We start from the raw sequence: 12,184 nt of genomic DNA on the forward strand, positions 1-12,184 counted from the left end.
CCATTCATGATAAAACAAAAACTCAGCACACTTGGAGTAGAAAGGAAAATATTCCTATGAAAAACCTACACATATTGTACTCAGTACTGAACACTTATTCTAAGATTAGGACTATAAGATAAGATGTGCCCTCCCACCACTTCTATTTAACAAAGCTCTAAAAAAGATAGGAAATGTGTAAGTGTTGGAAAGGAAAAAGTAAAACTGATATTCTGCCAGTGATGTGTCACGAACATGGAAAATCCTAAGGAATTTATAAAACAGCAATTAGAACTATTTAGCAAAGGTGCAGATCATAAGGTGAATATACAAAAATAAATTACATTTCTATGTTATTGCTAGAAACACCTGGAAACTGAAGCTTAAATTTTTCCATATACAATCACATTTAAAAACTACATAAAATAAGGGGCGCCTGGGTGGTTCAGTCAGTTAAGTATTCAACTTTGGCTCAGGTCATGATCTCGCGGTTCATGACTTCGAGTCCCATGTCAGCTCTGTGCTGACAGCTTAGGGCCTGGAGCCTGGTTCAGATTCTGTGTCTCCCTCTCTCTCTGCCCCTCTCCCACGCACACTCTGTGTCTATCTCTCTCTCAAAAATAAATAAACAAAAAAAATGATAATTTTTAAAAATAATATAAAAACAGGGAGGGGGACAAAAACATAAGAGGCTCTTAAATATGGAGAACAAACAGGGTTACTGGAGGAGTTGTGGGAGGGGGGACGGGCTAAATGGGTAAGGGGCATCAAGGAATCTGCTTCTGAAATCATTGTTGCACTATATGCTAACTAACTTAGATATAAATTTAAAAAATAAATAAATATTCTTAAAGTATGTAAAATAAGTTTAACAGAAGACACTCAAGATTTCTACAGTGAAGACTACAAAATGTTGCTTAGAGAAAAGAAAGATCTAACTAGGAGCAAGTTTATGGATTTGAAGTCTTGATAACTTTAAAAATGTTAGTTCTCCCGAGTTGATCTTTACATACATTGCATTTCCTGTCAATCCCAGCAAACATTTATTTTCCTATTGGAAAACCAAATTCAAAATCTTTACACAAAGGCAAAGGACTTATAACGGCCAAAATATTCTTGAAAAAGAATAAAGTTGGAGTACATACACTAACTAGACTTACTATAAAGTGGTTCTGAATTCAGTGTGGTTTGGGCATAAGAACAGATAAAATGAAGAGAATAGAAAGTCCAGAAATGGAACCATAAAGGTGCCAAAGCAATTTAATGACGAAAGAGAAATCTTTCCAAATTGTTCTGGAATACCATATGGAAAAATAAACCAAACAACCTTGACTTCTACCTTATACTATATACAAAAATTGATTTGAGCTATAACATAGAGATATGTGGAAAAGGCAAAGTTTCTAAAGGAAGCATATGAGAATATTGTTACAACTGGGGTAGATAAAATTTCAGGTAAGAAACAAAAACAATACCCATAAAAGAGAAAAAAAATGACAAATTAGACTTTATCTAAATTTTAATCTTCTGCTTATTGAAGGACACCATTAAGAAAATGGATTGTCAAAAGCTGCAGGTATCACAGTTCCAGATTTCAAGTTATATTGCAAAGCTGTAATAATCAAAACAGTGTGGCACTGGCACAAAAAAATAGACACACAGATCAATGGAATAGGATAGAAAGCCCAGAAACAAGTCCATGATTTTATGGTCAATTAGTCTTTGACAAAAGAGGCAAGAATATGCAATGGGAAAAAGACAGTGTCTTCAGTAAGTGGTGCTGGAGAGCTACATGCAAAAAAAATGAAGCTGGAACACTTTCTTACACCATACATACTGGAAAAAAGACTGTTACAAACTGAAGGGCTCCAGGTGCCTTCACGCCTTTAGCCAGACTTTCCAATGTCCTCCTAATTCTCAGTGGGGCTCCAAGGCTCAATGGGGCTTTTTCCAATCCTCCCTCTTAATCAACTTGGAGAAACCACTCTCCAGATTAGGAATGAATCTCTCTACCCTTATTGATGTTGGAGCTATACTCTCAATGGTGAACTCCACTGCCATGAAACAGCCCCTGCCTCCAGGTACTAAAGCAGTTCAAACAGTGGGGGTCTTTAATAAACCTCAACAGGTTCTTGTCTCTGAACTTATTTCCTTTTGTTTAGGTGCTTTAGAGCTACCGACCCTTTTCTTATTTCCTCTGCCCCTATTCATTTATTGGGCTGAGATTTCTTAGAAAAATATTATGCTGGAATTTCTTTCTCCCAAAAGGGGGAAATAATTCTAAAATGTGATAGTAGTAACCAAAATAGCCAATCAGTCGAATTAAATGACCCTTTGACATCTTTAATTTGCTCCATTTCTGATGGCACTATAGCTGAGTCTGGGGACAATGATCACTCATCCCTGTTGGATCAGCTACCATCCTCTTTATGGGCAAAATCTTCAACTGGTGTTGGTAGAATCTATATTGCACCTCCCATCAAGATTCAAACAGATCTCTCAAAACCTTTCCCCAGAATTAATCAATACCCTACAGTCTTCCAAGGCATCAAGTCTGTAAGATTACAAGGCTCAGTGCCTTATTATCCCTTGCACTAGTTCCCTGCAATACTCCTAGTTTACCTGTGAGAAAACCCAATGTCCAAGCATAGAGGTTTGTTCAGGACCTCTGAGCAATAAATAACACTGTTATTCCTCAGCACCCTGTTTTTCCTAACCCCCATATACTGTTCACATCTATTCCCACTGAAAGCAAAGTTTTTACTGTTATTCAGCTTTGCAGTGCATTTTTTTAGTATTCTAGTTGATAAAGATATTTTTGCTTCCACTTGGGAAGAATGGTAATACACCTGGACAGTTATGCTCCAGGGTTACACAGACAGTCATTCTTACTTTTCACAAACCTTAGTTTGCTCAAACCCAGGTTTGATACTTAGGACACCTGATCCTGAAATTAAGGACTACATTTGGATCCAGGAGGTCTTCAGGGCACCCTGAACTTCCCCAAACCTAAAACAAAGCACCAATTATGAGACTTTCTTGGACAGGCTGGTTGCTGTTGAAATTGGACCCCAAATTCTTCTTATGACTCAGTCTCTATATGCTTTACTAAAAAATGACAAATTTGACCCTCTTATTTGGAAAGATTGGGAAGACAAGTCTTGGGGACTTTAAAGAAAAGTGTAATAAAGCCCCTGCCTTCAGACATCCTATTACCAACTTCCCTTTTTCCATTTTGTGTATGAGAGGGAAGGGAATACCCTTATTCACCCTAAAACATGGAGACCCTCACCAACTCAAAGGGTATTATAGCTAACAAGTAGACCCTGTAGCACAGGGCTATCTTCCTTGCCTCAGAGCCATTCCTGCCACTGCCTTTTGGTTAAAGCCACTGAAGGAATAGGGATTCCCCTTTAATCATCTTTGTGCCCCATGCACAAAAGTCCTCCTTAATTTTCATTACACTCAACACTTTTTAGTCATCTCATCTCCTATGAAATCCTCCTGTGACTGCTCTGTATATTATTTTCTCACTGTAATAACTTTAATCTTGCTATTCTCCCCTCCTTCACTGACAAGACCCCTCACGATTGCTGAATGCTGACAGATCATCTTCTGACTCCGCGTGACAATTTATGGGAAACTCCCCTAACCAATACAGACTTTTCATGGCTTCCTGATGGTTATTTAAAGGATGAAAATGGTAAGTATGCCGGGTATTGTTATTGCAACTCCCTCAAAGTCACTGAGTTAGCACCTTTACCTCTGGTTACTTTGGCCCGACAGGCTGAGTTATACACCCTTACTCGAGCTTGTACCTTAGCCAAGGGTAGAACTGCAAATATTTATACCAATAGCCCGTATGCCATCAGAGTAGCTAATGACTTTGGAAGGTTATGGAAACAAGGTTGCCTTACCTCCAATAGGGATAAAATTAAAAATGGTTCCTATGTCTGAAATTTATTAGATGCCATACTTTTGTTGGCTTCTCTGCCTATTAAGGTCCTGGGCATTCTAAACTTGACTCCCTGGAGGCCAAAGGAAGCCATCTCGCTGATATTTCTGCCAAAAATGCTGCTCTCAAGGAAACCAATAGTCAAACCTCTGTCATGGTCCAAAGGGACGTTCTCTTAAATGATAATTTTGAAAAACTGACCAAAGATATCCAACAGTGGGCCCCAGAACACGAAAACAATTGGAAATCTAACAATTCTTGGTTTGATAAAAAGAGAAAACTCTGGCCTGGACCAATTAGCAACCTGACCTTACCAGAAATTCTAAAGTTTCCACTACTTACCACTGTGCACACATGAAATCATTGGTCTACTAATGAAATAGTAGTGTTAATGAACCAATATTGGTGGGGATATACCAATAAGGTCACAAAAAGTGCCTACCCTCACTTGTCTCACCTGCCTAAAACACAATGCAGGGAAACCTGTTTGCATGGCTCTCAAACACTTTAAATTACCTCACAGGCCATTCAATTTTCACAAATGGATTTCATACAGCTTCCCCATCTCATGGCTATAAATATGCTTTAGTCATGGTTTGTATGTTTTCTCACTGGACTAAAATTTTCCTTTGTAGACTGGCCACTGACTCTTCTCTGGCCAAAATTCTGTTAGAAAAAAATTATCCCTACCTGGGGAACCCCTGTTGAACTTCATAGCGATTAGGGAACCCATTTTATCATTTAGGTACTTCAACAAGTCTGTGTTGTGTGGTCAGTTTTACACCACTTTTATTGTGCATACCATCATCAATCCTCAAGCTTAGTGAGACACACTAACGGCACTATTAAGACTCAACTGGCAAAATTTGTAGAAATCCTTTAAATACCTTGGCCTAAACCACTGCCTTTGTTCCTTCTAAAGTTCAGACTCACTCCCTGGGGAACTCATAGACTTTCACCTTTTCAGATAGTCACAGAACATCCAATGCACTTGGCTCATGATTCTTTTGATCCACAGTTGACAAAAGGAGATACACTTCAATATCGTAAAGTCTGTTTCTATTAAAACTAACCATGCTTTGGTACAGCAATCTTTTCACAGTGCACTCACTCCCAGGAGATGAGAAACCTAAGCATCACACCTTGCAGCTTGGAGATTTCATCTACTGGAAAAAAACAGCTCTCTTCAAAAAAAGACTCTCTTCAATCTTGCTGGAAAGGACCCCTATCAGGGAGTGTTAGCCAACCCTTCAGCTGCCAAACCTGAGGGAATGGACTCTTGAATTCATGTGATACATCTAAAGGAAGTATCAAACCCTGACTGGACTTGCATACCATATGATCAGAAAGATTTCCTGGAATTGAAGTAGACAACATCCGATGTGACAGTTTTCCCAAAATGTCTGGACCAGGCCTGTTAGAAGATTCAGGATTCACAGAAGAAACTCTTTTTCATCGGGACTATTAACCGACTCTGGATTCTTGTCCAAAATTCATGGTTTCTGAATTTTCAACTTGACTGTATTAATAACACATTTGGTTCCAACAGTTCTTCTGAGATAATAATACTTTTTAAAGGTCTTTGAAGTTTTGCTGTTTTGCCACCAGCTATTGTTTCACATTTACACCTGCACTGTATCTCCCCAAATGCATTAGGTTAATTCTTTCATGTGCTCTTGCAGTAATCACCATTCTGCTTTCATAACCACTTTGAGTAGGGACTTTCAGGAGGTATATATGACTCTGGGTTTGCCTCCGTATGGGGAACTCTTCTCCCCTACGTTGGAACAAGTGCCAATAAATATTTCTGGTTGCCTACTTTCAGATCGAGGATCCTGGTTTAGAACCATCACACAATTTGGCATTGTCATTTTGATTCTGTACTTACTGCCTATCAAATCTTTGTGAAAACAGTGTACGCAATAAGATTATCTCCAGTGCTTACAATCTTGATAAATATGGACTACAGACAGTAATTGCCTGAGAGTGCTCCCTACTACCCCTCCCTGTCACTCAAATTTGACCTCAATAGGTTTCCAATCTATATAATTCCCCTCCAGAGTGTGACATCACCCAGGAAAGATCTTTCCTGGCACTAAGGGTCAAAAGTCCAGCGAATTAAGAAAAACTCTTTTTGGGGCGCCTGGGTGGCGCAGTCGGTTAAGCGTCCGACTTCAGCCAGGTCACGATCTCGCGGTCCGTGAGTTCGAGCCCCGCGTCGGGCTCTGGGCTGATGGCTCAGAGCCTGGAGCCTGTTTCCGATTCTGTGTCTCCCTCTCTCTCTGCCCCTCCCCCGTTCATGCTCTGTCTCTCTCTGTCCCAAAAATAAATAAACGTTGAAAAAAAAAAATTAAAAAAAAAAAAAAAAAGAAAAACTCTTTTTAATTTTTTTCAACGTTTATTTATTTTTGGGACAGAGAGAGACAGAGCATGAACGGGGGAGGGGCAGAGAGAGAGGGAGACACAGAATCGGAAACAGGCTCCAGGCTCTGAGCCATCAGCCCAGAGCCCGACGCGGGGCTCGAACTCACGGACCGCGAGATCGTGACCTGGCTGAAGTCGGACGCTTAACCGACTGCGCCACCCAGGCGCCCCAAACGTTTATTCATTTTTTGATAGAGAGAGACAGAGTGTAAGTTGGGGAGGGGTGGAGAGAGAGGGAGACACAGAATCCGAAACAGGCTCCAGGCCCCCGAGCTGTCAGCACAGAGCCCGATGCGGAGCTCGAACTCATGGATGGTGAGATCATGACCTGAGCTGAAGTCGGACGCCCAACCAACTGAGCCACCCAGGCACCCCTTTTTAAAAATTTTTAAATGTTTATTTATTCTTGAGAGAGAGAGACAAAGTGTGAGCAGGGGAGGGGCAGAGAGAGGAGGAGACACAGAATCCAAAAGCAGGCTCAAAGCTCTGAGCTGTCAGCACAGAGCCCGACATGGACCTTGAACCCATGAACTGTGAGATCATGACCTGAGTTGAAGTCGGATGTTTAACCGACTGAGCCACCCAGGCACCCCAAAAAACCTGACTCTTGATCAGCGATGACTTTGGAGAAGGATCTTGACCAAAAGGAAGAAAAGTGAAAATTAATAAAGGGAAAGCCAACTAAAGTTGAATACAGAGGACAGAAGGGGAGGCTACAAGGGGTACTCAAACCCTGAACATTGGTTATAGGAAGAACTGTCAACTACAGTGTTACAGCAAATAATCAGCACACAGAAAGAGACAAGTGACATACACTCGGGAGAATCAGAAAAGACTGTTTATTTCGCACTGATGCCAGCCCAGTGGAGTCTCCTTCAAGGGTTGAGCCCTGAGCGCTGGCGCTGGCCTTCTTTTATGCCTGGCTAGCTTCTGGGTACTTGGAAACTTTCTATCAGCTGCACAGGTGGGCAGGAATGCAGGGGGCTCAAGGAAAAACAGGGGCTGGGGGAGGGGCACTATCGATTGTGCTATGTGGGCAGTTGGCTGATGCAAGAGGCAAGCAAGATTACAGAAACCAAAAGCATGCAAGGGGGGTATCCGGCCACGGACATCTGGCTAGCCTTCTTTATGTGCTCTTGTCGGCTTTCCTTCTCATTCCCCCCTCTTGATTCTTAAGCTGCTGTAGCACTCTTAGAGAAATTCAGTTTGTGGGGGCCAGGGAACCCCTTGCTGCCATGGGAGGAGGGGCAAAGACCGTTCTGGTTCCTTTCTGCTGGACAGGGATGTCAAAGGGAGGAATGTGATAGCTAGGGTTCTTCGCCATCCAAAGGAATACCAGAAGAAATTTGTATACTCCACTGGGTCTTATTTCAGTATCTACCTCCAAATCTTCGAAGGGTGCCTGACCAGTGTTGGATTCCCATGGGCTCAGTAGGGCCTTATTTGGTGTTATTCTGAGTGCAGAGGAGGCACCTTGAGAGACTGAGGCACAGAGGGACAGGAGCCAAGCAATTACACAGTAACAGCTCAGTAAGGTTTCAAGGGCAGTTTTTCCTTCGTGGATGAGCTAGCTCATGCTGTTGGAGACGCACCTGGTGGGCTAGTTGCTCCAGTATATGGGCCACTTGGTCTGGAAGTACACACCATCCTTTTTTGGTCTGGCTTCCTTTTTCCTGTTGTACCCATTTTGTTTCTTGGATTGTGTACCTTGGGGAAGTTGGCAGTTCTAGGACCACCATGATTTTTGAGGGTGTTGTTTGTTCTCCCACTGTTTGTTTAGCTGCAGCATCTGCCTGTTGGTTATCTTCCGACACTGAGTCTTTTTCTCATTGGCATCCTTTGCAGTGGATGACTGCTACCTCCCTTGTTCCCAGGCTGCCCTCAATAGTTTTAGGATTTCTTCCCAATTTTTTCTTTTCCTCCTGCAGTCAAAAGTCCTCTTTCCTTGTATAGAGCCCCATGTATATGTAGAGTGGTGAAGGCTTAGTGCAAGTCAGTATATACGTTGGCCTGTTTGTCTTTACTGAGTTCTAGTGCTCTCATTAGGGCCCACAGTTCTGCTCTTGGGGCTGACCATCCTTGTGGAAGGGGCTTTGCCTCTATGACCTCAAAATGAGAGATGAAGCTGCTGCTGTCCGTAAACCAGATGAGTTCAGGATTTTGTAAGGGACTGTCTGATAGATTGGGTCAGCTAGAATAGACCTCATCAAGTACCTCTAGGCAATCATGCTCTTGGGGCCTGCCACAGTGGGCAAGAAAGTGGTAGGATTTAGGGTTTTTATGGCTTCTAATTTTACTCATGGGTTTTCACATAGTAGTTCCTGATATTGTGTCATCCGAGCATGAGTTAACTAACCAGTGTTGCCCCCTGGCATCCGTCAGGGTAATTAATAACTGAATGGGGAACTTTAACATTTAGATTTTGCCCCAACATGAGTTTGTCTGCTTCCTTGATTAAAAGTGTGGTGGCTGCCGGGACCCTCAAACAAGGTGGCCATCCTGCCGCAACTGAGTCAATCTGTTTTGAAAGGTATGCCACTGGTTTCTGCCAAGGTCCAAATTCCTGGATTAGAACCTGCAAGGCCACCCCATTGTTTTTATGGTTGTGAATGCCTTTTCTTGATTAGGGCCCCAGACACTCTGGAAAACAGTGTAGAGTTTCCTCAAAAAATTAAAAATAGACCTACCCTATGACCAAGCAATAGCAGTGCTAAGAATTGACCCAAGGGATACAGGAGTACTGATGCATAGGGGCACTTGTACCCCAATGTTCATAGCAGCACTCTCAACAATAGCCAAATTATGGAAAGAGCCTAAATGTCCAGCAACTGATGAACGGATAAAGAAATTGTGGTTTATATACACAATGGAGTACTACGTGGCAATGAGAAAGAATGAAATATGGCCCTTTGTAGCAACGTGGATGGAACTGGAGAGTGTTATGCTAAGTGAAATAAGCCATACAGAGAAAGACAGATACCATATGTTTTCACTCTTATGTGGATCCTGGGAAACTTAACAGAAACCCATGGGGGAGGGGAAGGAAAGAAAAAAAAAAAAAAGAGGTCATAGTGGGAGAGAGAGCCAAAGCATAAGAGACTCTTAAAAACTGAGAACAAACTGAGGGTTGATGGGGGGTGGGTGATGGGTATTGAGGAGGGCACCTTTTGGGATGAGCACTGGGTGTTGTATGGAAACCAATTTGACAATAAATTTCATATATTGGAAAAAAAAAAAAAAAAGATCCCCAGAAAAGGGATGACCTTTCTTACTCCTTTAAGTTTTTTTATTTTTGAGAGAGACTGAGACAGCGTGTGAGTGGGGGAGGGGCAGAGACAGAGGGAGACCCAGAAGCTGAAAAGGGCTCCAGGCTCCGAGCTGTCAGCACAGGCCCAGATGCAGGGCTCGAACTCATGGATCGTGAGATCATAACCTGAGCTGAAGTCAGATGCCCAATCGAGCCACCCAGGCGCCCCCTTTTCTTACGCCTTTAATGTCTTGTATAGAGGTCTGGCCAACTCTGAGAAGCCTGGGATTCATATCCAACAGAATCCTTCTGCTCCCAGAAACTGGGAGCAGACCTGCCTGCAGGTAGTGGGAACCAGAATGGCACAGACTTCCTGTTTCCTTTCGGCTCCCAGCATCCGTTTGCCTTGGGTAATTTTGAAGCCCAAATATTTAATTTCCTGTTGGCAAATCTGTGCCTTTTTCTTTGACACCTGGTATCCTGCCTCTGCTAGTAGCCTGAGAAGGGCCCTAGTTGCCTCCCAGCATTGGGTCTGTGTGGGACTGGCTAGCAGGAGATCATTCACATATTGGAGGAGGACACATCCTGGGTCCTGTCCCAGAAACCTGGCTAAGTCAGATGCCAGCGTCCCACTGAATATGGTTGGTGAATTTTTGAATCCTTGTGGCAATCTAGTCCAAGTGAATTGTTCTTTTGCCCCTGTGGTAGGGTTTTCCCATTCAAAAGCAAATAGGAATTGGCTGTTAGGTGCTAGCTGGAGATAGAAGAAGGCGTCCTTTAAATCTAGACACGTGATCCATCCTGCCTTAGAGGGTATGAGTTTTAGAAGAGTGTATGGGTTAGGCAACCCTGAATGCAGCCTGATGACTGCTTCTTTAATGGCTCTTAGATCCTGTACAGGGCCGTAATCATTTGTCTCAGGCTTTTTCACCAGCAGCAAGGGAATATTCCATGGGGACTGGCATCATTTTAGAAGTCCCATTTGAGTAGCCTGTCCAAGAGTGTCTGGATCCCCAGACGTGCCTTCTGTGGGACCATTTATTGGCGTATTTTGACAGGTTGGGCCCCAGGCATTAGGTCAATTAATATTGGGGGTGGTTTTTTGACCAGTACATTCTTCCCATGGTATCGTCAGGGACAAAGTCATGGGTTGGGACTTTTCATTTAGGTGCAATTGCATCTGTCCATCCAAAGTGAAGGCTATTTTTGCGCCCATCTTGGCTAGGAGGTCTCTACCTAACAATGAGACCAGGAAGTCGGGTAGATACAGGAACTCATGAACTATTTGGTGACCTTCCAGCTGGCATTGTTGGGGACCACAAAATAGCCTCTGGGTTTGCATCCCAGTGGCTCCTATGATGGTGACTTCTTGACCCAATAGAGGTGCCACCTTGTCACCACAGAGTGTTCAGCTCCAGTGTTGATGATGAAGTCTATTGTCTGGTCCCCTACCTTCATTTTGACCATGGGCTCATGGGGACCCAGTTGGACAGAGCCTGGTCTTTGATAATCAGAGTCTGCTCCTGCCAGTCCGATCTGGTCAGCTGAGGCTGACCAAGCTGGGATGTCCATCTCAGATGTCTAGTTGTCCATCTGGTGCCTGAGACTGGAGCTATTTTCTGGTTTCAGTGACAATTTTTCGGCTCTTCTGTGTTGAAAAGGATGAGCAGAAGTTGCTTACAGTTGACTCAGGCAGGGTGGTGAGTCTGGAATATAGATTCTAGGAGATCTATCATTGCCTGTGGCTTCTCAGAGTAGGGCAGCATGTGGTGTCCCCAGTTGAGGAGTCAGTAGTACAGACCAGTTGGTTGCAGAAAACTGATCCCCCCCTCTTGTAGGGTCCCATTGCAGCCTATTCTCGGTGACCCCTAGTCTCCTGCAATAGCATCTGCATTGCCATTGGGGCCTTGGACCTGGAGCCGCAGACCTAAGGTGTCCCTACCAGTTCAGGTATCCCTGGTTGAAGCAGACTGGCTGCTGGGAGAAGCAAGACTGACAGGGGGTGACTGTCAGGCAGGTGAGGTTCCCCTCCCTTGATTGATGGGGCACTGGGGGCATATGGTGGTAGAAATGGAAGGACTTCTGAATTTTCTTGGAGGATGGGGGGGTGGGTTTTTTTTTCCTGCGAAGTCTTCTTTCCGGCCTGCGCCACTAAGACCTTACATTGTCCCTTACTATTAATGCAGAACCGGACCCAAAGAGGTTTGACCTGGGCTATTTCCAGCCATTGGTCAATGAATGGGAATTGATTCGGATGGCCAGGGTCCCCTGTAATTACCTTATAAAGAGCTCAGATTGTGGGGACATCTAGGGTGCCCTCAGGGGGCCAGCTTACACTGAACATAGGCCATTCTGATTCACAGAGCGTGCGTAATTTCCCGGGGATGAGGTGGAGTGAGGTGTCAATTTGACCCCATAGTCAGCTGAAAATCCCGTTTTAAAATTCTTAATCATACAATCCAGAACAGTTGGTTTTGAGGAATTTTCCCCCATCCTGGTATCCTAAATGGGTCCCTCCCAACATATGATGTAGCAGGACAAATATGAGGGAAGAGGTTGTTTCCTTCACCTGGCTGCTC

At 43.6% G+C, this 12,184-nt stretch overlaps 1 protein-coding gene across 1 annotated transcript in view; it reads right to left on the reverse strand.

The window, feature by feature from the left end:
• The window catches only part of LOC123596804 (integrin subunit beta 3 binding protein), a 72,734-nt gene that overhangs the window by 58,609 nt on the left and 1,941 nt on the right, over positions 1-12,184 (reverse strand). The gene's annotated exons all lie outside the window — the stretch shown is intronic.

Source organism: Leopardus geoffroyi, chromosome C1 (assembly GCF_018350155.1).
Source record: "Leopardus geoffroyi isolate Oge1 chromosome C1, O.geoffroyi_Oge1_pat1.0, whole genome shotgun sequence".
Taxonomy (NCBI): domain Eukaryota; kingdom Metazoa; phylum Chordata; class Mammalia; order Carnivora; family Felidae; genus Leopardus; species Leopardus geoffroyi.